The sequence below is a fragment of the Lissotriton vulgaris genome, chromosome 1_1, assembly GCF_964263255.1.
Source record: "Lissotriton vulgaris chromosome 1_1, aLisVul1.2, whole genome shotgun sequence".
Lineage (NCBI taxonomy): Eukaryota > Metazoa > Chordata > Amphibia > Caudata > Salamandridae > Lissotriton > Lissotriton vulgaris.
In genome coordinates, this window is record NC_141685.1 from 2,138,677,581 (window position 1) to 2,138,702,825 (window position 25,245).

At 44.6% G+C, this 25,245-nt stretch overlaps 1 protein-coding gene across 3 annotated transcripts in view; it reads right to left on the reverse strand.

Annotated features, from left to right (window-relative positions):
- Positions 1-19,082, reverse strand: part of TTLL1 (TTL family tubulin polyglutamylase complex subunit L1) — a 381,222-nt gene extending 362,140 nt beyond the window's left edge. For 2 of the 3 annotated variants that reach the window (XR_015295929.1, XM_086922187.1), the window contains exon 1: positions 18,981-19,076. The gene's annotated coding sequence lies outside the window, so the exon portion shown is untranslated. Of the gene's footprint in view, positions 1-18,965 lie in introns of all 3 variants that reach the window. The other variant, XM_086922194.1, reaches the window with a different exon arrangement.
- Between the last annotated feature and the right edge of the window lie 6,163 nt (positions 19,083-25,245).

Genomic DNA, 25,245 nt, shown 5'->3' on the forward strand with positions numbered 1-25,245 from the left:
GCATTTTTTTAAATTTATGTGCCTTTAGTCAAACCTGGCTTAAGCTTTCGTACGTGCTATGGGGCTCTTTATCAGGTAAACCTGCACAGCCTGGATAGCTACCAAGTCAGATCTCGGCGAAGGTGTTCTAAATGAGACAGGGCCATTGGGTTGCTGTTGGAATTTATAGTCCCTGTTAGGGCATGAAACCTGCCCTGGAGAATACCATTAGCAGCCCCGTGTTCCACTGACAGCTATATGCAATGGGTGGGTTTGACTATAGCCAGGTACTGAATGTCAAGGTGAATTCTCCTTTCCATCCTTTTTAAGTCTCGTGGCGTTAACCGCGCGAAAGCGCGCTCTCGCCAGAGACCTATTGTGAGCGACTCAGCTTTCCAGGAGACAAGAGATGGCCACGCGCATCTTCCAAAAGGAGATCGGAGTGGGCCGCGCGCGCGAGAACGCGCACGCTGTGGCCATCTCCTGTCTCCTTGGAAGCTCCAACACACACACAGCCACACATCCCCCTGCTTTCACACACGCATGCGCACACACAGAGACACACACACACAAGCGCACATACACGCACGCACACATACAGAGACACCCCCCTGCCGCCGCACACATACACACACGCGCGCACACACACACACGAGCGCACCGAGACCTCCCCCCCGCCGCCCCCCTTACAACTAAGGCCCACTTACCGCCACTCCGGACTTCTGCAGCCTCCAAGTGGTGATGACGTTGCGCCTGACTGAAATATGTTCCTTGGGCTCCCTACGCGCATATGAGCATGCGCAAATTATTAGTTCAGCCGCTCTGCTGCTCTGGCTTTCTGGGTGTCTGTGTTGACGTCATTCCCGTGGGCCACGCCCCCGGTCCCCGCGCTCCCGGCTCTGCCCCCGGTGCCTGCGCAAGGGTGCTGGCTGTTCCCCGTTGTTCGAGCCGCCACCATAGCATCAATAACATATGTATCCGTAGACAGGTTAGTGTTGAGGTGAGTCCCAGTCATTCCTACTAGATGTGAACATGTGAAGACACTGCCTTCACCCCACTCACTTCCGTGCATACACCTTGCACACATCAGCAGAGAATATAGAGGCTCACGTGCGTGAGGTGCATAATTCAGAGCTGTGTGAATAATAACAGCTGTGAGCCCTTGCCTGAGGTGCATCATCAGAGCTGTGTGAATAATAACTGCGCCAGCCCCGTGCGTGAGGTGCATAATCAGAGCTGTGTGAATAATAACAGCTGTGATCCAGTGCGTGAGGTGCATCATCAGAGCTGTGTGAATAACAACAGCTGTGAGCCCGTGCCTGAGGTGCATCATCAGAGCTGTGTGAATAATAACTGCGTCAGCCCAGTGCGTGAGGTGCATCAGAGCTGTGTGAATAATAACAGCTGTGAGCCCGTGCGTGAGGTGCATCATCAGAGCTGTGTGAATAATAACTGTGTCAGCCGTGCCTGAGGTACATCATCAGAGCTGTGTGAATAATAACAGCTGTGAGCCCCGTGCTGAGGTACATCATCAGAGCTGTGTGAATAATAACTGCGTCAGCCCCGTGCCTGAGGTGCATCATCAGAGCTGTGTGAATAATAACTGCCGGCAGCCCCATGCTGAGGTGCATCATCAGAATAATAACAGCTGTGAGCAACAGCATACTCTTGCACACACTCTCACTGCTCACCAATTCAAAGTTTGCTAAAAATTTTATGCAACGCATTGTCATACACAATGCCAATAACTCAAACTTTAATGCTGCGAGACCTATTGCATTGTAAATGCTTGTTATTATTAGAGTATAAAATTGTACATTTATGAATATTTTTAGCAACACCGATTGTGGGACCTCTTCTGTACAGATGGTGACAGTTGGGCTCAAACAATAGGTCGAAATGTCAATTTTGCCTCAGCAGACTTAACTTTATGACTTTTCCCTTTTTAGGACAAGCCTACCAGACAGCCAAGCTGTCTGGCTGCAAGAAACCTATTGTTGCCTAGGACTTACAGTGGGCTTGAAGCCCGGCCACAACTTACCATTGGTGGATTTTTCGTCACTCTTGTTTGCCTGCATCTTATTCAATGACATCCCTTGTCCATCTTGTGTTTGTTAGTTCCCTGAAGCATAGCTTTTTAGTTCTGTTCTTTAATCTACTCACTTATGGGAAAAAAAAAATTTTCTTTTTGCTTACACACTCCACAACAACGCATGCATTTTCCAGCTATAATACTTGTTTGCTTCTCTCATCCCCACTCCCACTCCACATTGCTCTCTCACAATCGCTTTTCTGCTTGCACTATTCTCACTTATCCTTGTGCATCTCTACTCCTACCCCATGCTCTGTGTTGCTAGCTCTCTCCTGTGTCCTTCTGAATTCTCTCCCGCTTATGCTCCCCCGCCCTCCACATGCTGTTTTTTCCTTCTCTCCTTTTGTCTCTCCACCCAATACGTGGGTTATCTTTTTTTTTTTAGTTGGCACTTTCGCACTAAAAAAATATTTATATATGTCAATCCAATTGGTGACAGCCACATTGAAAGGGTAAATACTGGTGCCTGCGACAATCCCCTGCAGATCTCCATGCTTTTTGATGTATATACGCATCACTGGAATGACACAACAACAATCGCACCTTTTTGGGGGGTAGGGGGAGCAATAGTGCACCGCGTTGAAAAGCTGTATAGCACTGCCAAGTACAATTGGCAAAGCCAATAGGTCCCAAAGATGAGACCTATTGGCTTTGCCAATGCTTGCTCTTCATTCAACAAACTTTGTCCAGAACAATGGTATATATATTAACAGATCAGCCTGAGATGCTTTTATGGTCTCGTGTGTATTCCAATATAGATGTGATTGTGCGAAATGTGGTACGCTACTACATCTATACTGGATGCACTTCCTTTTCTTCACCTTTATCAAAGTTAATACTATTCCATACCCAATGGATTATTTGTCCAGAAACATTCAAACAATCTCTTTAACTGTATTTTGTGATTCGCATATACCAACATTTCTTTTGAGATTTAAATACCAATTTGTTTCCAAACTTTTTATTTCCCCAACCTTATCCATGCTGCCCAGTATTTCACCCAGAACACAAGGTGTTATCTGCCCTTGGAGTTTAAAACAAAAAAGAGTTTGTAGCACTTCTCACCGGGCCCTGCCTCAGGCCAATACTACGTGCACCATTTTGCTTTGCAACTAGTTAAGCTCTAAGAGGGGATAGGGTCCTGAATTGCTTCAAAGAGTTAAAGGAGCCCGAGTAAAATGCCAACTTTGATGCAGCCTAACCACAAGATGTGAAGGTGTTACAATAAACAGCCCCTCTAAAGTACGAATGACATTTTAGCCTGAACAGTTGATGGATTTCCTCAGCCATCGGAGAGGTAGGATTGTCTAGAGAAAGGGCACATGGCCAGGAGGTCGAGACCTTTAATATTATTGATTGGCGTTTTTTGATTTTTAAGTCAGAGACCTTTCCCAATGAAGCTACTTCTCCTAGTATTGACAGACAGACAGCTAATTCTCCTGAGGCGGAAGCCGGGAGTAGGTTTGCACGATCTTTTTAATAATTTGAGTGTCACCAATTACCTGTTTTTAATCCTTCCTGCACTCCTCTCCTGTACCCTGTTCAGGGCTCACACGCTCTGGAACAAAACCGCACAGCGGATTTAAGAGCTGTTTGCAGTACAAACCGCAAAACCCAGTGCCGCCATTCCTGCCGCGGACACAGGCCACGCCCCTTTTTCGAGAGGCCACGCCCCCCGCCGGCCGTCACTACTAAAGGACGCTGACTACAAGTGCCAGACAGACAGCTAATTCTCCTGAGGCGGAAGCTGGGAGTAGAACCCGGGACATGTATCGGGTCTAGAGATTCATCAGTCCTACAAGTACCGACTTGCACCCACCTGGGTGATCCACTGAAGAACTGCAAGTACCAGAGTCCCGAGGGGCGATCCGGAGGAGGGGCTAGCGGCGTGCGCTCCATTTATGACGAAACAGAAGCCGGGAGTAGGTTTGCGCGATCTTTTTAATAATTTGAGTGTCACTAATTACCTGTTTTTAATCCTTCCTGCACTCATCTCCTGTACCCTGTTCAGGGCTCACACACTCTGGAACAAAACCGCACAGCGGATTTAAGAGCTGTTTGCAGTACAAACCGCAAAACCCAGTGCCGCCATTCCTGCCGCGGACACAGGCCACGCCCCTTTTTCGAGAGGCCACGCCCCCCGCCGGCCGTCACTACTAAAGGACGCTGACTACAAGTGCCAGACAGACAGCTAATTCTCCTGAGGCGGAAGCTGGGAGTAGAACCCGGGACATGTATCGGGTCTAGAGATTCATCAGTCCTACAAGTACCGACTTGCACCCACCTGGGTGATCCACTGAAGAACTGCAAGTACCAGAGTCCCGAGGGGCGATCCGGAGGAGGGGCTAGCGGTGTGCACTCCATTTATGACGAAACAGAAGCCGGGAGTAGGTTTGCGCGATCTTTTTAATAATTTGAGTGTCACTAATTACCTGTTTTTAATCCTTCCTGCACTCATCTCCTGTACCCTGTTCAGGGCTCACACACTCTGGAACAAAACCGACTTGCACCCACCTGGGTGATCCACTGAAGAACTGCAAGTACCAGAGTCCCGATTTGCTGGGCCCAGATGAAAAGATATTGCAATTCTCCGATTTGATGGCAAAATTCAATATTGTTAGACAGAGCTTCTTTAAGTATTTGCAGATCAGGAGCTTCCTCAATAGGAAAAAAGGAGGCGAGGCAGGATTTGTAAAGAATAATATTATGGAAGCCATAGAACAAGGAGGGATGTGTTCTATTCGTCATTTTTATGCTAATTTGGTAGAATTGAAGCAGGACGATATTGAAAAATATGGAAATAAATGGGCTGGGAAATTAGGGTTTCAGAGCCAATTTTTCTTGGACTCATTGGAACTAGGTTGCTCTGTTTTCTGTTCTGCCTCGCTCCAATCCCAACACTACAAAACTTTATATCAACTCTACCATACACCGGATCGTATTGCACAGTGGGGTGGTATTACAGGGACTACTTGTCCTCGCTGCAATACTCCGGCAGCGGATAGTATTCACATTTTTGCGTTATGTCCTCAATTAAGAGCACTGTTGAAAGGTATCGAAGAATTTATGGATCGTACGCTTGGATTGAATGTGATTTTAACACCAACTGTAATTATGTTAGGGGTTAGGGGGTTTGATGGTGAATATTGTGAATTTTTATTTGTAGCCATGGCGGTGTATAGATTGTTGATTGCCAGAGCCTGGCTGGATATACTACCTCCAGTAACACAACAATGGATTGCTTTGTTATTGGGGACGTTCAATCTTGAAAAGGGCATTTATGCTAGGAAAGGTAAAAGGGCAAGGAGGCTGGGAAGGCAAATATGGGAACCAGTTCATCGATGGAAAGAAAGGTTAAATGAAAGCCATAATTGATTTAATGCTACATAGAATTTTTTGTTTCTAGTATCTGTTTAATATATGTATTAATATATGTATTTATATTTTGTGTATTCTGTGCTATATGTGTGCCCAAAAAATTCTTAATAAAAATATTTTTAAAAAAACAAAAAAAACCAGTGCCGCCATTCCTGCCGCGGACACAGGTCACGCCCCTTTTTCGAGAGGCCACGCCCCCGCCGGCCTTCACTACTAAAGGACGCTGACTACAAGCGCCATACAGACAGCTAATTCTCCTGAGGCGGAAGCCAGGAGTAGGTTTGCACGATCTTTTTAATAATTTGAGTGTCACTAATTACCTGTTTTTAATCCTTCCTGCACTCACCTCCTGTACCCTGTTCAGGGCTCACACGCTCTGGAACAAAATCGCACAGCGGATTTAAGCGCGGTTTGCAGTACAAACCGCAAAACCCAGTGCCGCCATTCCCAGCCGCTGACACAGGCCACGCCCCTTTTTCGAGAGGCCACGCCCCCCGCTGGGATCTCCCTCCCCGTATAAAAATGTGTATCTTCCGGTCGTGCAGCGGGCGAGCGCAGCGGGCGCGCTGTTTGCGCGCCTAAGGCAAGCCCGTCTGCGCCCGTCCGCGCCCAACCGGGCCCCGGGGCGAGGCATGCTGCCCAGCTCTGCCTTTGCTCTCGCTCTACCCTTCTATCCTACAACAACGGACATGGTCACATATCGAGAGTCACCCATACTAAAGCTAACAATTTAGGGATCCTGGTGGACTGCACATGCCCTGGTGAATTGCTTTCCACACCGTACAATGCCCGTCTCTTCCGGCCCAAGCCTACACCCCAACCTCACTCCCTGACATTCTTCTACTTAAATACCCGCTCTCTTGTCAAACATCAACAGGATATCATAAACACACTAAACAATACGATTCCTCTCCCACACCCTGACATTAACTCTGCCGAGTCCAACCTAGCGGGCTGGCTCCAAAATGCTAGCGACATTCACGCACCCTTCAAAGATATTAAACTGGCCCGGCGAGCTGACGCTCCGCGTTGGTTCTCCCAAGACATAAAAGCAAAAAAACTAGCTCTGCGCCAACTTGAGCGAAAGTGGCGCCGCTGCTATTCCCCTGACCTAAAATCTGAGTTCATCACGGCCAGGAAAGTATATATGAAGGCCATTTTGGTTGCTAAATCTGCCTATTTTTCCTCCCGTATCCTAAACTCTACCGACAAACCCAAGGACACCTTCTCAATCTTAAATGAGCTGACTGATTTAGACAGCGTACGCCCTAAGGTGGCTCCAACCCAGACCTTCTGCGATGCCCTCAATACTTACTTCATTGATAAAATTGTGGACATCAAAGCGAGCATCCCCAGTCCCTCTAGCGTTACCCCCTCTGCTCACCATTTCCCCACCATCGAGGTTACACTAAACAGGTTTCCTTCCATGACCTCTGAGCAATTCTTAGCGTTATTGACAAGAGTCAAGTCCGGGGCACCCTCTGATAAATGCCCCCCCTACATTCTCAAAGACTGTCTGTCCTCTGTCCCTACGCCGGCCCTTACCTTACTGAACACTTCTCTCACTTCCGGCCTAGTACCCTGTGCTTTTAAGGAGGCAACAGTCATCCCACTTTTGAAGAAACCTGGGGCGGACCCCTCCTGCATGGCAAACTACCGGCCAATTTCCTTGCTCCCTTTTTTGGCTAAAGTCTTAGAAGCCCATGTCGCGAAACATCTGTCCAACTTTTTGGAGAGCTCAAACTGTCTAGATTCCCACCAGGCAGGTTTTTGCCCTGCCCACTCAACTGAGGTAGTGGTAGTCACGGTCCTTGACTCGCTCCGTGACTGCGCTGACAGACACTCCCCTCAGGCCCTCGAGCTCCTAGATCTGTCGGCCGCTTTTGACACGGTCGACCATGACATACTGATCGACCGTGTCAACCAGGCTGACATCAGGGGCCTAGCGGCAGACTGGCTTAAGTCCTTTTTCGAGAATCGTTCCCAGTCGGTCTGTCTTGGTACCCTGGTTGCCCCTAAACGATCCATCACCTGTGGAGTTCCTCAGGGCTCATCACTATCACCCCACCTGTTTAACATCTACATTCTCCCGTTAATCCAGGCCTTAAGAGACATGCAGGTGTCTGTATTTAATTACGCAGATGACCTGCAACTGCTCTTTACGATCGACAACTCCACATTCTCTATTTCTCATTTCCAGTCTACCATGCGGTTCATCCAAACCTGGATGAACCAAAATCACTTAAAATTTTAAACCCTGGAAAAACCGAGCTGGTGCTTACAGGGGACAGTGTCAAATTCTGGGGCCCTCACTACTGGCCATCCGATATGGGCAAAGCCCCTACCCCTACCCCTGCCGCAAAGACACTTGGAGTGACCCTGAACAGCGACCTCTCCTTAAAAACTCAAGTTGGTCAAGTGGTCTCCAAGTGTTTCTTCCAGCTCAGGAAAATCCGGAAGGTGCGACGTTTCTTCACTCCTGCAGCCATGTACAGGTGGTGATTACCACGGTTTTGTCCCACCTGGATTATGCAAATTCCATATACCTAGGCCTTCCCTTTTATCTCATAAAGCGCCTCCAGATGGTCCAGCATTACGCAGCCAGGTTAATCACTGCGCAACCCAGATGGCACTCAGCCTCTCCTCTGCTTAGGGACCTCCACTGGCTCCCCCTGGCCCAACGCTGCTCTTTTAAAACTGGTTGCATGATCTTTAAATCTCTCCATTGCAAAAGCCCTAAATTCATAGACAATCTCCTCACCAGGTACACCCCCTCCCGCAATCTGCGCTCTGCGCACCAAGCCTTCCTCCAGACACCTGCCTTCAAACGCAAACGCACTGGTGGCTGCAGATTTGCGGTTCTTGCATCTCGCCTTTGGAACACCTTCCCCTATGAGATCAGATCATGCCAAGACCTTTTGTCTTTTAGGAAAGCCTTAAAAACATGGCTTTTTAAACAAGCGTATCACTGATCGCCTTCCCCTCCCGCCTTCAGGATTCGTTCTCTGTCTACTCGAGCGCCAGGAAACCAACCGGTGGCAGTGCGCTCAATAAATACTTTTTAACATTAACATTGTCCTTAAGGACATCTTAAAATTCACCGGAAGAGCAGGATAAATCAACATGTTTTTATTTTTCCTTCCCAAAGAACATTCCCCTCATTTATGGACATTCCAAAATTCGGACTAAGAGCTTTACCTCAAGAGCAAAAAAGCAGTGGAGAGAAAGTACAACCTTGCATCATGCCTCTTTTGAACATGAATGTTGTTGATACTAATCACATTTACTCGGATCTGTGCTCTGGGTGATTTATATTTCGCCATGACTGGCCCCCTCATTCTCTGACCCATGCCCACCATCCCCAATACCACTCTCAGAATATCGTCCTATTTAAATGGAAAGGGCATCACATTTTCCAATCTGTTCATGTATTTTGGCCTGTATTTAGGAGCAATTTCATGGGTAGTCCCTGGCTTGGGGATCAGTAAGATATCAGCTTCAAGCATAGAAAGAATGGTCCTGGTCTCTTTCACACAATGTATTTGTAAGGCTAGGTGAACATCTCCCGCTTGACCCTTTCCCTGCTCAACAACATACTATCTGATCTCTTATTGCATTATGTATGCTCTCAACAGACTTGCTAAATGTGTACCGACTTGTCCTGTTTTTCATAGAAGTCTTTCCTCAGTGTCAAAAGAAACAACTCAGCATCGTTCTTTCAGAGAATGTTCAGCTGCCTCCTTACTGTCACAAGGCAGCAGCGAACCAAGAAGGTGCTGCCTGTCAGCTCGCTCTAACTCCTTAAATTCTTTAATTCACTTATGTTTTGAGAACCTCATCTTCTGCGTTTGCCTAGTCATCACTTCTAAAGCCAATCCATGCAAGAGTTAAAAGAATTCTAATGTATCACTGATGAGGCATGAGAGTCTAAATTGACAGTACTGCTGTTGTCATTTCTATTCTATGCATGGCTGATGCAATCCCCAGGGAAGTCTGGGTGCTGCATCTCTACCCTTGCTGCACAATATCAAGATATGAGTGCGATCTGAGATGGAGATGTCAGTTTTGTTTATCTTGCCGAGTAGTGCTCTTGTCATGAATATGTAGTCTAGGAAGGAGTAGGTGCAATTTAGCTCAAAAGCTCACGTCACTCCCAAAATCTCCTTCCTGTACTTCATGCCACGCCAGGTTCATCACCATCTGAAGATCTTAAATAATAAAAACAAAAAACCTGGGCAAGCAAGTCCCAAGCGGTATCTTTGGCTGAGGGGAGCTCAACATCCTTCAACAAAGACTAGTGAAGCCTGTCTTCAAGCGATATTGACATGGATATTATTTGTTAAGCAAGTGAATCCCTGAAGGCGTCTTGGTGCTAGCATCTGCTAGGTGTGAAACTGTGACAAATGTGTAACAGAATAACCTCAGCACCCTATCACCTTAGTGGAGGACTAGAAACATGAACCAAAGAGTGGTGACTGTGCGACTTACTGCTTATATTCCCCTCACCTCATTGGAGTGGCTTTGTCCTCTTGATCTACTACCCAAGCTTTAAGTTCTGTAATACTAAGCAATAACAATATGAGAGGGTTTTTATAAACTTGTCTCAAGGTTGCTACACCAAATGACCATATTGTCCTAGAAGGTTCAGCAGTGTTTGTGACCCTGGGCCCTCTCTTCTTGGACACCCTGTCCTGCTGGCTTTCCAGCGGTGTTAATCTCAGTCGTCCTTCCATATGTTTGTCATGTTCTGCAGGTGGAACCTAAGGGCTGCTCGCATTATCACAGCTTTTTCGGGGGTAAAGTATGTGCATGCCTTTTTTTAAAGTCAGGGTTGTTTTTTCTCGGCATCTCCAGTGAATTGAAGCTGTGTTGAGATTATTCAGCGGTATCATGATTGTTTCACGATTTATTCATTAGCCAGCAGGCGGTGCTCCCTTTTTTGCTACAGAGTAGGCACCGAAAGCTCTTGAAAGAGAAGACAGCATTACGGTCTGTAATCTAACATTTTTGCATTTTGCACACTGAATATTGCAATATTGCACTGGAGAAGCGCACAGTCTCACAGACTGTTTTTTAAATGATAGTATAATTTAATTCATACAAAATATGACTGTTTCATCAATCTTTGTGGCTAAATGGGGGATAGTTGAGCATCTGGACCGCCACTCTTCCTGATTATTGAAATACGGTAAACTACTAAAAGGAGATGGTGATGAGACCAGAAGTCAACCAGAATACCAGTGCCGATTCTCATGACACCAAACAGCAGGGAACTTTATGTGCAGCACCAGCCAGAGGGTGGACAAACAAAATATAAACAACAAGAAATTGTTTAGACGATGCCATAGATTGACTGCAATCTGAAAAGGGGAATAAGGCAGGTGAAAAACAGGAAAGGTGATGGAACGCACAGTCAGGTGGACGAGCTAAGCTTGAGTAGAGAGCCAAAATAACTAAAAATAATTGCCAGGCAAGAAGCCATGAGTGTAGTGAGGGAAATATGCTCTAATACAACTGACCTGGAAGTTGAATCCTAAGCTAGGAAATTCCCACTTCCATGGAGATTGATGGTTAGAGGTCTAGTGGTTCTCGGATGCCACTACCCAGAGTTTCCAGTGCCTTGCTTGTATAAACCATCTGATCTGTTGCTCGGATTCTGAGATACTGAGGTTTATTACCATTCCAAAGAGATCTTACATTGTGCGAATGACTCGCTGAGCCTTTCTAACTTGCTTCTGGACTGAAACCGTGACAAAAGTTCTGACACAACCCAGAGTGATGAAACATTAATTCTAAACATTCCCAAAGACACTAATGTGTATTTCAGTTTTCATATACATTGAAATTGGCCAAATTCATTACTCTGGTTAGCAAGGGTGATCATGGCATTTGGTTTTCTGGAATGTGGACTGGCCATAAAAAAGTAAAGGCTTTTGTGTGATCATCTGCTGGTTTAGGACTGCTTTCTTCGGGGTTCAGGGCTGTTCCCCAGAGGTAGTGAATTGGCATACCTAACAGTAAACTTATTGCTAAAGTGTAATTGTGAAGTACAGGTGTGCCACTGCAGAAAAACAACTAAAATTGGTCAATGTTTGCAAATGTTCAGTCGTCAGCTCCCAGCATGCTAGGGACATTACCTTATCATGAACATTTGTCACTGTAAGGAAACAGGCCTTTAGCAGGTTTCCACCCATTTATTGTCAACATTTGGACTACTAGCTACTGGTTTTTCGAGTGTGCACGGATGCCTGCTAACCAGACCCCAGGGCAAGTATTCTGACCCAGTACAAAAGATATGTCTAATTGTATGTCCTCAATTGGCAAGCACTGCCTAACTTGTAAGTCACTAGTATATGGTACCCAGAGTATCAAGGGCATGTAAGGCAGAGTGTCCACCCTGGACTGTAGCACTGTTTGTTCCACCCAGAGTGTGACAAAAGATAAAATGGCTATCAGCCTGCCACTGCCAACTGGAAGGGCAGTGTTTATGCTGCTAGTTCGACTTTTCCATTACCATAATGATTAAGCCAGCACTTCCTTTGATAATATATGTAAGTCTCCCCTAAGGAAGGCCTATCGAACCCTATGGCAAGGAGCTGTTTATTGTTAAGCAAGAAATATAGGTTTATAACTATTCTAGCTGCAAAACCTTTAACGTGGTCATCTTGCTGAGAAAAAGTTAGTAGCCTTATTGGCTAACACAGGGTAACCGGCTGGCATCCCAGCCTGCCTAACTTCTGAATGGACATCTAGTATAATGGGGTGACCCAGTGCCCTTCAGAATATGGGTGTACAAGATGTGGAAATTGTTGGTTCTGTTGGGTACAGAATTGATTCTAGGTTTACTGAATAACAATACTCAAACTTTCAGTAATAATTAATAAAAAGCGACAAGAAGAAAAGTCAAATAGGATGAATCAAAGAAACAAAAACAAAAACACCAAAATTAAATCAATCAAGGTCTGTATTTAAGGAATGACATGAACAGGCAGCCAAAGTTCATGAACATACAATTTGTTCCAACGGCGCAAGTGATGAGGTGAAAAAAGGCGCGAAAAAACTGCTGAATGTGAACAAGATATATACAGTGCTGTATGAAATGCTGAAACTGGTCATTCAAAAGACATCCATCCCTTGGTACATAAAGCTCTGCGCCGCTTGGGGTTTTAAATTTCCGTTTCATGTGGGGCTGAGAAAGTAGGGTCAAGATTATCACGAGCACGTCGATGTTTCGACCCAATGGGGTGAGTGATTTACTGATAGGCACGACGGGTCTTCCTCAAGACAAGGTGATACAAGGGACAGCCAAAATGTATGAAACAAAGGTCTTCAAGGAGTGGTCCGCCATGGGTTGAATTCACAATGACTGTGGTAAGGTCCTGGATGGTGATGAATCATATCAATCGGTTATTTCTCGAGCCATGCTGGAGAGTTACAGAATGGCGCTGCCCCATTGATGCAATTCAACACCATCTAGGACCTTACCTCAGTCATGCCCTGGTGGATCAACCAATTGTCTGGTAAAAATATGTATACAGACCAGACTTTCTCTTGTTTACATGATTTATTATTCATAGTGTACCACTGTTTTTTTACAATACGAGTCGAAATTAATGTCACTATTAAAGTTAAGCAACTTTTTGAAAGTTCCCACTCTGTGCCCCAGCTGGTCCATTGGCTTTGCACAGGCCATGGCCAACAGAAAGCTTTCTGTCCGCCTCAGGAGACGTGTGAATGACTCCTGGGGTTAGGAATAAAGGCAGCCACAGCAGAGTGAGGTGTGACCTCCTCTCCCAGGAAGGCAGCTTCAGGTGTTAGCCCAAAGGCAAGCTTTAAAGGGGAATCTGCCTTTGAAAAGCCGCCAGTGTCAACCCTCCCGGGCAGGGTGCCTTTTGCTCATGTAGACAAGTTGGAGACATGGCCATAGAGGGAAAATCCGTCCCTAAAATTGGTTTTCCCATGGGTGTGTATCTTAGGTAGCCACACCTCTGGGTGGGCTACCAAGCTCCTCACATTTGAGGGAAGCTCCAGACATTTTGGGAGTGGCATGAATACTGCACTCTGGGATTGCCAGACATCACTGGAACTTTGTCACAACAGAGATGGGAACCTACTAGCCCACTGGCTAGTGACAGCGTTGTCCCCTCAGGGCACTTCCCGGGATAGAATGGTTACCATTGCACCCTGAAGCAAAAGTTTGGAAAGTTTTTGATGACGAATGCTTGTTTGTGGTTGGATTTAAAGGTATTTAATATTTTTTAAATCCATAGCTCCGGAACCCTCCGATGCATTTTGATGATCAAGGACTCTTAAAATTCATAAAATGATGCTCTAATTTTAGAAATTGGTGTTGGGGGGGGGGGGTTTCTTGTTGCGTAACTTCCTTATTCCGTTGTTTGGTGCTGTTGAATGGTTTACACTAAGTTCCTTTGTTAAGCCTTGCTGTTTCAAGTAACAGCTACCCAGGATTGAGCTTAAGGTTTGCAGACAAGCCTTACTGAACCCAAGACAGTTTTTGCAAGTGTACGCCATGATAAGGCCCCACATCCATATCATACAATACACCCAAATCCTCCCAGTCGCCATTTCTATTGCAGCCTTCCATTGAGTTGACTCCCCAGATGTTTCAAGCCATCCTCAGTTGTAGCAGTAGCAGATTCACCACTACGTTTAAAACAGAGAACTTTTGACCCTGAAGGTGCCAATGCCAAAACTACAGTTTATCTCTGACAGTAGCAAGTCGATGATTCAGTGGGGCATGAAATAGGCCAGTCGTACTGCTGAAGGCACCAACATGAATCTGATATTTGTGGTAAATTCTCTAATACTGCCAGCCTCACAATCAGGTAGTAGATTTCTGTGCCTACAATGATTGAGACTATTTGGCTTGTACTTGCGTTACAGATAATACTCTGTTAAATAGTGACAGTAATACTATTTCACAACTATATAAAAGTAAAAATTGTTAACATGAAGAAGTTTCTGAATTCCCAAACTAATGCATAGAAGAGGGAGATGTAAGAGATAGGCATGATTGCATGCACACACACACACACACACACACGCTTGACACGAAATGCATGTATTACACAGCATGCGGGTAAGCAGAGCACAATCCCTGAGGAGCTCTACTGGTGCTATTTCATCTCAATCAGCTTTTGACAAAGTAGGCCAGGCAATCATATGAACTTAACTAGAAACTTGGGGCCAGATGCATCAAGCATTTTTCTCCTGGCAAACGGGTCGATTCGCAGTATCGGCCAGTTTATGATCGCAAAATATGCTTTTGCGATGCATCAAACCCAATTTGGAGTTTTGGTAACCTGTCACCAAATCGCAAACTTATTTTGCGATTTGCTATTTGGGAGGGGCGTGTTTAGGGCGTCCCTTCCAAATAGCGAATCCTAACGGTATGCATGAATGTTGTGTGACCGTGAATGCGGTCGCAAAACATTGCGTTTAACCACCTACTTCAAGTAGGTGGTAACCCATTCGCAAATGGGAAAGGGTCCGAAGGGACCCCTTCCCCTTTGTGAATGTTGGTAAGGCATTTTAAGAGTTGTCAGTGGTTCCATGGAGCACTGTCTGGTCTTGAAAAGTGAAAAGAAAACTTTTAACTTTTCTTTTTCTAAAGCATCTCGTTTTGCTTTAAGGAAAAGGGGCTGCTTTACAAAAATAAAAGATTGCTTTATTTAAAAGCAATCAGAGACATGGTGGTCTGCTGATCTCAGCAGGCCACCATCCCTGTAATTTTTGCGATTCCTAGGGTGGGGTCGCAAATTGCGACCTACCTCATTAATATTCATGAGGTAGGTCATTGAAACCCCTTAGGAATCACAGAAAGCGTACTACACGCTTTCATGCATGCTGTTTTGAGATTGCCTAACTGCGAATCGCAAAGATTCTCAATTAGGGAATCGCAGAATATTTTTTGATACATCTGGACCTTGATGTGTTAGAAGTGTGGGGCACTGAGTGAGGGTTATTAAAAAGTGTGGGGCACTGAGTGAGGGTTATTAAAATGTCCAGTCAGCGTACCTTCTCAGGCCCGAAAGATACAACATTGATGTCTAGGCTTCTGATTGCTAATTCACAACATAACAATATCGGGGTGTATTTTAGCCCCACTTATTATTTCAACTCTAATAAGCTGAGCCCCTACAAGCCTGCTCAAATAACAGTCATTCGCTCTAGAATTGCGAATCACTGACAGAATATCGAGGAGCTAAATATCGACCTACAAAAATATCGGTGACAAAATATCGAATTCCTATCTACAAACAGGCAAGTACAAAAATATCTAATCTTAAATATCATTGTAAATAATATAGTTTGCTAAAATATCGACTTTTTTAAATGTCTTAAAGTAACGTAAAATTAAGAAATAAATATAATTAAGTAAAACATAGTTTAATAACCTTAAAATTACTAAATAATAAATGTAACTTTAAAAAATAAACATGTATTTTTATTACATATATTAACTTAATATTAAAAAACAATACATTTTTTAACAATTAAATGTTAAAAACTGAATTTTAAATATAATTACATATATATAAACCTATAATATAAATATAAAAATAAAGTATATATATAATATAGAATTATAAATAATATGTTACACTACATTAAATATAACAATACTGAAAAGATTGCATAATGTAAGAGATAAAATTACTAATTCCACACCAACAAGTGGTACAGTAAGGAACGTGTTGGATAGCGGGAGAGTAAAAATTACTATTCCCACTCCAGTGAGTGCAACAGTAGGGAAGTGTTGGATAACGGGTAGTTAAAAAATACTATTCCCACTCCAGTGAGTGCAACAGTAGGGAAAGTGTTGGATAGCGGGAGGGTAAAAATTACTAATCCCACTCCAGTGAGTGCAACAGTAATGAAAGTGTCGGATAGCATAGGGGAATAATTAATTATACACACTCCTGCAATTTAATTAACATTAATAAACAATGCATAATTAAAAAAAAAATTTACATCCCACCATTTAACCCTACAAACATTACCTATCATGTAACATATTATTAAATTAACTTAAATAATTAACTAATTACAAATATAATTAACAATCAAATCTCAATTAATTCACACAATTAACACTATAAACTAACTTAAAAAAATTATAATTTAACAAATAATAAAAATTACATTGAATATAAATTACTTCCTACTCTACTCCCCTATCAACCCTCAACCTACCGATAACAAAGTACACAATTAACATATTTACAAATTAGTTATTATTAATATCTAATTAATTACTAATTAATAAAAACAATTAACATAATTTGCAATTAATTGTTACTTGTTAATAATCAGTTTATAATTAATTAGTAAGAAGTTAATTAACTTAATTAATATAAATGATTAAATATTAAATTAGTAAGTAATAAAATAATAAATTAATACATTTTAAATAAATTACTTCCCACCCTATTCCCCTATAAACCCACAACCCGCTACAACTTAAATTACGTAAAAAATATTTAACATATAATTAATTAATTCTAAATAAATGCTAAAAATATATATTATAATTAAATTACTTCCTACCCTATTCCCCTACAAACCCACAACCCGCTACGGAGTTACACAAAAATTAATTAACAAAAAAATTCATTACTTTTACAAAATTCAAACATACATTTCAAAAATAATACAAACTTTTAACACATATACTAACCCTTAAACATAAAAAAAAAAAAAATTCAATCGATATTACTAACTTCGATATTGTGGAAATCGATATTTCTTACCTGCATTTCGATATTCTGCAGCACTATATTTTTGCAATACGATATTCTGTCCATTCTATATATAATTTTTTTTATTTTTTTTTTAAATCGATATTCTGTCTAGTCAATATTTTTTTCGATATTATGACTAATTACCTAGAATTACAAGGCATAATTACCTTATTTGCTTTAGATGGGCGATTTCACATTGAAGGATTATACGCACAACAACCTACTACAACCAGGGCACAAGTCCTATAAAAAGAAGTGTGGGGACTGACCAAGTAAGCCAATATACAAATGACCTCATGACGTCACGACGTATACGACTATCTGGGTCAAAGATGGCCCCATCCTGTTTTATTCAGTCTTTAGAAGTGTTCTTTCAAAAGACCTGGATGCGTCCTCTCTGTAGGCAAGTTGTGGATGAATAAAACTCATCTCCCTTTCACTAAAATGCTGCATGCACTACTGACGTCTGTGGGCCCCAACTTCTTGGCAGGGGGGACGGCGTCCATCCTGTGAAAAGAGTGGGGGGACGCCGTGTACCTGTGTGTACCGCCGACTCGGCCCCCGACTACAACTCTGCGACAAGCAAGTGGAATAAGAATTCTCAAAACAACATTGCAATTAACATTCTGGTTGCAAATAGTGCATACTATCTTTTCGCAATGTGACATATGGGTCGGATCACAAGATGCCCTATCTCAGAAGGTCATAAACTATCTGCGTAATGAATATTAATTAGGTAGGTCAGCATTTGCGAACCCCTGGGACGAGCTACCAACGGAAGGATGGTGGCATACAGGGAACTGCAAGTCTCTATCCATGTCGCATTCTAAGGCAGGAAATGTCTGCCTCCTGGCCCACCCCGCAAAAGCCGCCCTATGCGACCCCCAAAGTGGAAGCTGTTACTCTTTCATGCATTCTGTGATTCAGATTAAACACAACATCCCCTCATGTGTTTCAACAGCGGTTTAGTACATGGTCAACATTGTCTGTGGTCGCAAACCCTGCTACTCTGCGAATTTAAAGATTAGTAACCAGAAATGGTTTCGTACATCTGGCCCCAAGGTAAACAAACTGCATATTAACAGAGCTCTCAAGTATCCCAGCTCCATGCATGAGCTAGTTTTTGTAATTCTGGTACCTGTAGTCCTGTTTTAAACATGGATTAAAATGGGCTAAAAATGAAAAGCCAGGACTGTATATAAATGCATGGGATTGGCTAACCTGAGAGCTCTGTATTAGTATGCTAGATAAACGTTTATTGATTTTAGGATCGAGACAATGCATAAGAAGAGCGAACGTGTTTTGCTAATTATAGAGGTGTAGCTATTACTGTCACAATCAAGGCTGATAAACTGAATTTTGACTTGTCACTACATCCCACTGATTTTTCTTGTCAACTTTGAGCCTGTTAAAACCTTTACATTTTAATTAAAGCACAGCCCAATATGGTTTGAAGTTAATTTGGTAGTTAACAAAGGCAAAATTGAGAAAGGGAAAAGCAAAAGAGTAAATGTACATGCATAAAAGAACGCAATTTGCCTTACATCCGTCAGGATGTATCACCAGCGCTATGCAGCAAGACATTGGATCGGAGAATTTGTTATGGCACAGGCTAAAGGAATCAGGTTAAAATAAATGGTTTGATTAATCCATCGCTTTTCTGTTTAAAAAAATGTGAGATAACGTTTAGATGTATATTTTAGATTACCTACTTTACAGAAATATTAGAATAAGTATTTTAAGATAACTACCTGTCCGCTACTTACACGGACCATCCGTAAATTCAGCCCAACGTCTGCTTTCAATATGTGATCTTTTTTTACGGACCATTTGCCGGTGATGTCTTTCAGCACTTCCGGGTCTTCAGTACTTCCGCATGACAACCAATCCTCTGGCTGAATATATTCTGTCAATGGGAGGATCTTGAAATGAGTAAATTGGTTTAGGATTGGAGATTCGTCAGCACCTCAGCCAATACGAGTACGCTGCACCAAATTCCGAAGTATTAATTTGCTCTCTGGACTCTGCACGTGTCTCTGTGGAATGTAAACACTACCCCAGTTGTACAGCGTATTTTTTAGGGACTTTTGTTTCGGATGACCTAAACGAGGACTCCGCACGGCTCTCTGTGGAATCTAAACACTACCCCAGTTGTCCCACGTTTTTTGACGGGATTTTGGTTTCGTACGACCTAAAACGAGTTTGTCAGGGATTTGTCGATTTAATTTGAGCCCTGCGGTGATAGCCGGGCTTGGCCCAGCCTTTGGAAGGTGCAGAATAGCTATGTAGGGCGGAAAACAGCAACAACAACCTCCAGTTTGAAACAGGGTTGGATGTTATGTTGGTAGGTTATGTGTGTATTTTTTTTATATATATTGGAAGAGGATATGGCCTTCCCTCCAGAGCTGCCAACTTTGGAAATGGGGAAGCTGGTTCAATTTTCGGCGTTGGCTCAACATTCCGTGATTTTGGACAAGTCACATACTTTACCCATGCCAAAAACAAACAAGCATTTGCAATGCAATAGGTCTCGCATTAGGAAAGTTTGAGCTATTGGTATTGTAAATCACAAATTTTGTATTTATGTGTTGGTTTTGAAAATAGCTAAATTAATAGCTTTGTCATTTACAATTCCAATAGTTTTAACTTTCGCAAATGTGACACCTATAGCATTTGAAATGCAATATGTGTTTGTAGAGTCGCCGCTCTAGTTGTTTCACGTCGCGTGATAACGTGACGTGAGGCGGCGGCCATTTTGGATAGCACGCGTTTTGGAGCGCGATCAGTCGGGTGCCGCAGCTGTGTGAAGCAACACGCTCGGCGCTCTGTGTGTTAATTAATAAATAAATACTTTCTGCACCTACCTGCAAAGAGCCTCTGTCCTCTTGTATAAACCACATCGTTACAATGGCGACGAGGAGTGCTTGAATCCACAAGGACCCACGAGGTGAAGCAGGCAGAAAAAAAAAGAGGTAGAAAGAAAAACGGACGGCGACCATCCCTCCTGGCACTCTCATACAGCTCAGCGGCTGACCTGTGAGCAGCACCACTGGAGAGCAGGAGGCACGCAGGGGAGCACACAGAGCGCGGCAGAAGCAGTGGAACCCAGCAAACAGCCATCAGACCGCGATCTGAGGTACAGAGGCCACTACCACCCCCTGCCAAGGATAAAGGCAGCAGAGGAGCCAAGTCTCACAGGAGCACCCAGCCGAACAGTAGCGCTGGCGAATCCAGGTGCCTTTGAGAGTGGTGAAGTGGGAGACGATCGAACCCTGACATGTGAGGGTGAGGAGGACAGTGCAACAGGCAGCCCGAAGATCCAGAACGCCGAACCAAACAGGCGAGCAACCATGTGCGCCCAATCATCCTCGGCGACGGCACCGGTCCCATTCCTACCAAAGCCAGGTGAGCCCCTGATGAAGTGGGAAGACTGGAAGGAATACATAACGAACTACATAGAAGTCCTGGAGGACGAGAATGAAGAGACTTTCACCAGCATCAGGAAAAGGAGAATTTTGCTACACAATTTGGGCCCGGAGGGTATCAGAGTATTCAAAAACCTGGTACCCAAGGAGAGACAAGCAGGGGAAGACGATGTATACGCGCACGCCTTGGAAGAACTTGATGAACATTACCGACCTGCAGTGTGTGTCGATAGATCGTTATAATTTCCAACAGCGGAAGCAGGAGCAGGGGGAGTCTATCGACGAGTATGTGGCGGCATTGAAAAAGCTGGCGTCCACGTGCCAGTTTGGTGGGCTCCGCGATGACTTCATCAGAGACCAAATAGTAATGCATACGACGATGAAGTCGGTTCAGGACAAGCTATGGTCAGGTGGCGCCACCACGTTGAATGAAGCGATCGCAATGGTGAAAAAGGCAGAGTTGGCACGACGATGCGCGGACGCGGTGAAAAGAGAAATGGCGGCGAAGCCCATGGTCAACAGAATAGAGGATGAAGAGCCTAAGGGCGGGAACAGGAACACAGGCCCGATTTACAAGGGACCCAACAAGTGGCAAGGAAAACCAGGACCGCCAGGGAGGCAGATGAAAGGCAGTAAGACATCGTGCTACCGATGTGGTAGTTGGGCCCACGAGGCGAATGATAAAAGGTGTCCAGCATTCCGGGCCAAATGCATGTTTTGCGGAGTGATGGGACATTACGAAAAAGTGTGTCGAAGCAGATGGCCCGCAACACAGTGAAATTTGTCTACATAGACCAGGAGGAAGGGGAAGGAAGATGCCACGTGGAAGAGGATGAAGTGTTGTGCATCGAGGAACAGGTACTGAGTGTAGGCCCCAGGAGATCGAATAAACCAGGGCTGGACATGTTGATAGGGGGTGTAACGATAAGCATCATGGCGGACTCAGGCTCACCATACACGTTGGTTCAGAGAACAGTATGGACAGAGAAGTTCATGCCCCAGCTAGGTCCACACCTGGAACCACCGGACATCAGACCGGTCACGTACCTGGAAGATCGCATCCCCATCGAAGGCTATCGATTACTAACATTTGAGTTCAGAGGGCGCAGTGCAGAGTGCAAACTATATGTGACGGAGAAAGGCCATCGGTATTGGGTTGGATGGACCAAGGAGACTTGGGCATCAAGCTGGACCCTGGTGGAGCAGAGCAGGTGCTATTGACGGAACCTGAACCGTGGCCAGACATGGCGAAATGGAGAAGAGACTTTCCCAAAGTATTCGGTGGAAGAGTCGGGAGACTAGAGAGGTTTGCGCATAAGATCATCCTCAAAGCGGATGCCAAACCAGTGGCACATAAAGCAAGGAATGTACCGATAGCCGTGAGGGAGGCGGTACAGAAGGAGCTGCGCGACTTGGAAGGAAACGGAATTATTGAACCAGTCACATGTGCAGAGTGGCTGGCCCCCCTGGTGGTGGTGATGAAACCGAACGGCAAGGTCCGGCTGTGCGTGGACCTGCGCGAACTTAACATGAACATAGTGGTGGAGAAGTTCCCGCTGCCCCGAATAGAGGAAATGCTGGCAAAGACCAAAGGGAAGAAATGGTATTCCACCATAGACATGACGTCGGCGTACCACCAGGTAGCGTTGCACCCAGAGAGCAGGAGGCTGACATTATTCATCACCCCCTTCGGATGCTACCAATTCTGTAGGATGCCCTTCGGGTTGGCATCGGCAGCGGCGGTCTTCCAAAAGCTGATGCACCGTCTCTTTAAGGACATGGAAGGGGTCCAGTACTTCCAAGCTGACATCTTGGTCATGGGGAGTGACCAACGGGACCACAACGCGAAGTTGGCCAAAGTACTGAGGGTGCTGGAGAACAAGGGGCTGACTGCTGAGTGGGAGAAATGCCACCTAGGCATGGCATCCGTCACCTACCTGGGGCACGAAATCAGTGAACTAGGAATCACGCACAAGAAGGAGAATGTAAGAGCGATATGCGATGCACCACCACCCGCTAGCCAGGAGGAAGTCAGGTCCTTCTTAGGAATGGCAGAGTACTATATCAAATCCATACAGCACTTTGCTTCCAAAACCCACCACATGCGGTTGTTGACCAGAGAGAAGACGACGTTTGATTGGACAGAAGAAACGCAGAGGGAATTTGAAGACGTCAAGAGAGAGGTAACACAAGCCATACCCCTCCAAAGATATGACCCACAAGGGACTACGGTAGTGACAACTGATGCCAGTGACAAAGGACTTGGCGCAGTCCTCATGCAAGACAGGGGTGGAGGAACAATGGAGACCCTTAGTTTTGCGTCCAGGACCCTGACAGACACTGAAAAAAAGTTCAGTGTTATCGAAAAGGAGATGCTGGCAGTGGTTTGGGCCTTGGGGAGATTTCGCCAGTTCCTATGGGGTACAAGATTCCAACTAAGAACAGACCACAAGCCAATAGTACGGGTCCTTACATCCAGTGGGCATGCTAATGCCACCCCGAGGATAGCAAAAATGACTCTCAAGCTACTGGAGTATCGGTATGATGTAATGTACATCCCGGGTAGCAGAAATAAAGTTGCTGACTATCTCAGCAGGGCAGCAGCCATGGAGTCAGCAAGAGAAGAGAAGGAAGAAGAGGATGAAATGGTGGCACTGATGGAAGATCCGGAGAAGGTGATAAGTAACCTAGAATGAAAGGACGCATATCAGACAGACAAGAACATCCAGGAGGTGAAGGGGTACATCACAGGAGGATGGCCAGAAAAGAAACACCTGAGTGGAGACATGAGGAAATATTTCGAGGTGAGAGAAGAGCTCTCACTCGGGGACAAGGGAGTCTTCATGTAACTCGGGGACAAAGTAGTACCACCAGAAGGACTCATCCTTAGACTACTAACTATACTACATGAAGGCCATTTAGGAATTGGGAAGACCAAATTAAGAGCCAAACAAGGTTATTGGTGGCCAGGCATGGATACGCAAACAGAGAGACATGTAAGGGAGTGTAACCAATGTCTGCAGGCGGATAAGACCATGACACCATTGAGGTCGTCCATAGGAAAGTTCAACACACCGAGGAACCCATGGGAAGAACTTTCCATCGACATATTGGGTCCCATCTTGGACGAGCAAGGAACCCCTAAGTATTTATGCGCCCTGGTGGACAAATATTCCAAGTGGCCAGAAATACTTATCAATGAAGAAATGGACATGGACACTATATTAAAATTTCTCACAGCCACCTTCCTCAGGGAAGGTATTCCCAAATCCATATTAAGTGACAATGGACCACAATTTACTTCTGACAAATGGTTGAAATACATGGGGAGAAAAGGAATCTGTTCCAAACACACTTCCATATACCATCCCGCAGGGAATGGATAAGTTGAACGCTTCAATAGTGTCTTAATGGGCTCCATCCAAGCAGCCATCATGATGGGGAAGGACTGGGAGAAGGAACTGTTGCACATGATCTGGGCGTATCGCATCACCCCCACGGGGACGGGGTACAGCCCTTTCCAGATTCTAAGAGGCAGAGACCCATTCATCAAGGACAATAAGGCGTGGAAAGAGAAGACGGTGACCAGCAAGTGGTCTCCAGCGGTTGTACAAGCTAATCTGGAAAGGGCCCAGAGGATATATTCGGAACACTACAATAAGAGAAGGAATGTTAAAGACTTGCAGTTGGAAGAAGGAGAATGGGTAAGAGTCAAACTGGCCACAGTTCAACAGAAAGGGGAAAGTAAATACAGCAGACCTTTACAGGTCAAAGAGGTTCTTGGCTGAGCAGCCAGGCTGAGTGACGGCAAGGTATGGTCCCAGGAGCGCATGGCTCAATGTAACAAAATTGTACAATGGGCTCCAGAGGCACGGGAACCCGACGAGATGGACCAATGTACATTGGGAACCAATACAGACACTCAAGAAGGAGAAATCTGCATTTGTCCGCTTTGAAGTGAGTAAAACAACTACTGGGTTATTGTTATACTCGGCGAAATGGTAAATAGTCGCGCTCTGCTTAAATTGCTTTGCATGTTCATGGGACCTTAGCTTTCCTTAATTAACGCATTTCCCTTTGGCATACAATCACCTTAAGCAATGCGGGTGTCCCGTGACCTTTTTAATCGCTTTTTTAATCACTGTTGCCACTACAAGACGGGCGCGAATTTGTAAAGACACGCGATCCGCCATTAGCCTTGAGTACCCTATGCGACCCTGCAAGGCTTATTGCTTCCCTCAACCGAAATATCGCTTCGGCACACACTCGCCACTAACAACGTGGGTGTCTCGAGAGTCCCTAAAACGTTGACATAACAAGACGGGAATGTACATCGAAATAGACACGTACCATTACCTGATCCCTAACAGATTTTAGACAATTAGCTATAAAAAATAAAAAAAGAAGCCACACACAACTTTATTGGCTTCTTGTTTATTATGTTTTTAAACGATTAGCGTAAATTTGACACACTTTACCTTAGGCAAGTCTCTTTGCAGTAATCACATACTTCATAAAACGGGTCATCTCGTCCTTGGAGATCTCTCCATGTACGTGAAATTTAAAGGATATTTTTTCATTTTCACAGCTATTCAATGTCATTTCT